Genomic DNA, 4,136 nt, shown 5'->3' on the forward strand with positions numbered 1-4,136 from the left:
ACTCAGTAGGTTAACACTTTATGCCCAGGACCTCATAAGATGATTTTTATGGTAAAAGGTCTGATTCACAATATTGGCTAAAACCATGAAAACCCTAGTAATAAGTTTTAAAAGAATTGTTCAAGACCTATACGATAACAGCTCAATAGAGAACATTTAAAGCTAAAAATCAAGAAAGAGGACCAGGGAATTCCCTGGCAGTCAAGTGGTTAAGACTGTGCACTTCCACCGCAGGGGGCACAGGTTCCGGTGTGATCCCTGGTCAGAGAACTAAGATCCCACATGCCATGCAGCGTGGCCACCAAAAAAAAAGGAGGGGGGCAGAATCCATGGGTAGAGTACAAGGGGCTGCCTGGGGTGGTGCTGGTGGCAGGGGGCAGAGAACTGACTTTTTAATTATAAGCCTAGAACTGGTATTTGACTTTTTTGAACAATATTTACACTGTTAGTCTGTAAATAAAAATATAAAATGAAATTTGAAAAAATTCACAAGACAGAACAAATTTGTGAGAAGTTACAAGATAATTTTGAAACCTTGGAATTACATTTTTAAAAATAAATATTCAAATGCCCTCCAGAAATTTCGTGCTAAGTTACAGTCCCACCAATAGTGGGTGCATGTATTAATTTCCAACACTTCGCTTGTGTAACCCCGGAAGTGGGTGTTGCTTTAGGAGTGAGGCAACTAGGGCACAAATTTTAAGTGCAGGCTTGGTATTTGCATGATCCTCAGAAGAGCACTTCCTTAAGTTTTGTGCCTTGGCGCCTCACTGCTTCATCCTAGTCCTGGCCCTGATTGTGTCCCTGGGTAATTGCAGAGATTAATGCCACCACTGAAGACTTGAAAGAAGCAGGAATGGGAATGCCTAATACAGTCCCATACACCTAACTCGCCAGCTTAGCCTGTGCAGATGTTGAATGGATCTTGGAGAACGACTGTGAACTGTAATAAATGTGATTAGGTGGTGACTCCACTTGTATCTGCTGTCCCAGATGTAGTAAGTTTGCTGGGGTAAATCAGAATGGCCCTGGCACTAGGTAGGTAGCTACTGGCCTAGCTAATAACTTTTTCTCTGTACTAATTTTCAAGGACCACCAGAGACAGTTTGCTTTTACCTGGCAGGGTCAACAGTAAACCTTAACAATGTTGCCTCATAGCTATGTAAATTCTCCTGCTCTCTGCTACAATATATTCCACAGAGATACAATTGGTTTTCCACTACGTCTAGAGTGAGAGTTGGCTGCAGGGACAGATCTACGCTCATTTAGACAGTTGCTAACAGTTTGGCTGGATGGACCCCAAACAGAATTGGGAGTTTGGTGACAAGAAAATCTGGGGAAGAAGTGTATAGACAGACCACCTTTCAGAGGGGGTACAGACAGAGATTTGTGTGTGGTATGAATACCTATCAAAGGGCGTTCACTTCGGAAGACGCTTATTAATCAGGTGAAAGAATGAAGCACTGCAGTGGCGTCAGTCAGCCTCTGTAACAGTTTGTTAGGGTTTCCTTAACAAAGCACCGCAGACTGGGTGGCTTGGACACAGAAATGTATGTTTCACAGCTCTGGACGCTGCAAGTCCAAGATCAAGTTGTTGGCTTCCTTCTGAGGGCTGTGAGGAGACATCTGCCCCATGCTCCTCGCCTAGCTTCTGGAGGTTCTCTGGGAATCTCTGGGGTTCCTTGGCTTGTAGAAGCATCAGCCCAATCTCTGCTTTCATCTTCACATGGCATTTGTGTGTGTGTGTGTGTATGTGTGTGTGTGTGTGTGTGTGTGTCCAAATCTCCCCTTTCCATAAGGTCAGCAGTGATATTGGACTAGGAGCCACCCTAATGATATCATTTTAACTTGATTACTTCTGTAAAGATCCTGTCTTTAAATGAGGTCACTTTCTCAGGTATTGGGCATTAGGATTTCAATATGAAGGCAGGGGGGAAGAACACAGTTCTACCCATAAGAGCCTCCTTCTCCAGCCACCCCAGTGCTTTCTCAATGGACCCATGAACAAAGCAGCTACGGTAACAGGGATGGTGGCTATGCATGGGGTCAACAACACAGACTTCCTCTTACCAGGCAGCTCTGGCCACTGCTGAGTGCCTTATCTGACAACAGCTGTAGGTCAGCACTTAGCTCTTGGTGGTGCCATTCCCTGTGGACAGCGGCCAGCTGCCTGGTAGCAGGTTGATTACATTGGACCTCTTCCATCACGAAGGGGCCATGACTCATCCTCCCTGGAATAGATGCATTCTGGACATGGATTTGGCTTTCTTGCCCACAGTGCGTCTGTCAGCACCATGACTGACAGACTCATGAAATACCTTATTTACCATCATGGTTTCCACGCTGCATCGCTTCTGAAACCAAGGAACTCATTTCACAGCCAAGGAAATGCATCGTGGCTCCCGGCCATGGAATTCACTGATCTTACTGCATCCCTGATCACCTGGAAGTGGCTGGCCTGACTGAAAGGGTGAGCGACTTAGTCAAGTTTCAGTTATGGTGCCAGTTGGGAGACAACATCCAGGACGGACGAGGCTCTGTTTCACAGGGTTCTTTATATGTTTGGATCAGAGACAGTTACATGGGTCTGTTTCTGCCGTGGCCATAATGCACTGGTCCAGGGACCAAGGAGTGGAGTTGTGCCGAGCCCTCCTTCTTATACTCAACATTGAGCTCTGCTGATTTCAGGGTCTCAGTCCCCACGGTGGGGCATACTGTGGCCTGGGGACACACAGAGGCTTCATTAAATTGAAAGACAACACAACCACCTAGCCCTTTGGGGCTTGTTACGCATGGAAGCAAAAAGCCAGCGAGGGATTGCTCTGTGGATGGAGTGACCAATTCTGATCACTGGGGGGAAACTGCATTGCTGCTTTCCAGTAAGGACAGGAGGGTGGGTCTGCAGAGCAGGGCATTCTCTGCAGCTCTTCTGACAATTTCCATGACCAACAGGAAGGGCTAACGGAGAATCACATCAACCATAGCAGGGCAGCATAGCTGGGGACTCAGACCCCTTGGGAATCTTCATTCAGGTCATTTCATCAAGTAAACATCCCCGGCCAGCTGAGGTTCTGACTGAGGGTGGGGAAAATCCGAGCTGGGTAAGGAAAGAAGGATGAGTAATCAGAGAAGGAAGCCACAGACACCGTAGGGCCTCTCCATAAGCTCTCCACAGCTCTTACAGAAACAAGGGCCGTGGGACCTTTGCCTCATTCTCTTTGCTTGTTTAATGCGTTTGTTTGCACATGCAAACCATTTCCCTCTTTTCTCCCCTTGACATTGTGATTGTACGTGCAGTTTGTTGGAGGTTAACTTTACAATTCAGAGCCCAGGTAACAGACTATGCAGTGGGCCGTGACTAACTCTGAGGAATAATGAGCACAGCCGGCGAGGGATACGGTGACGCTCGCGACTGCATCTCCTCATTTTGGAGAAAGAGTGAGCACCTTCTCTTGGAAGGATAGGGGTCTTGTGTTGAGTGGAAATGTTTATGGAAGGTTAAGTATGCGCAGAAGGTGCGTCTGGAAGCTGATTGCCCGTGGGCAGTCTACTGCCCGCCCAGCCCCCAGCTCCAAACTCCTCCTACATTGCCCTGCTTGGGGATTCTGGAATTTTCTCCCTTGCAGAGTGCTAAGCTTCGTCAGTAGAGGGCGCTGGAGGGACAGTGAAGCGCGAAGGGGTCTTCTGGTTCCAAGTGTTTGTTGGCTGCCACCTGGCACATCTCTCTGTGGACTGCCTCCTCCGCCACCTCCTGAGGTGGCCTTGCGGCCAGCTCTGAGCACGGCACCTGCCGGTGCACAGCTCACCTGCCATCCCAGGGAGTGACTTTCCAGCAAGTTCTACAGGCAGAGCACCTCACTGAACTTCACCGGGGCTGCATCCTCCCCACTGAGGCCTGAGTCCAGTCCCAGTGCCGGTGTGGAGGTGAGGGGACGCTTCCAGATTTGCTCCTTCCTTGGAACGGTGCCTCAGCCCTCAGCAGGGGCTGCTGCGCCTGCACTGTGAGAGTTCTCCTCATGCTCAGTAGCCAGTCCCTGTCACTCCAATGCTCTGCTGCCGTCCTGCTTTAAATGCTTCCTGTCCCAATTACTGTGTGGTTTCCACCTCTTGATTGGACCCTGAATGACGCAAAGACC

This window comes from Stenella coeruleoalba (genome assembly GCF_951394435.1).
Source record: "Stenella coeruleoalba genome assembly, chromosome: 2".
In the NCBI taxonomy this organism is placed as follows: Eukaryota; Metazoa; Chordata; class Mammalia; order Artiodactyla; family Delphinidae; genus Stenella; species Stenella coeruleoalba.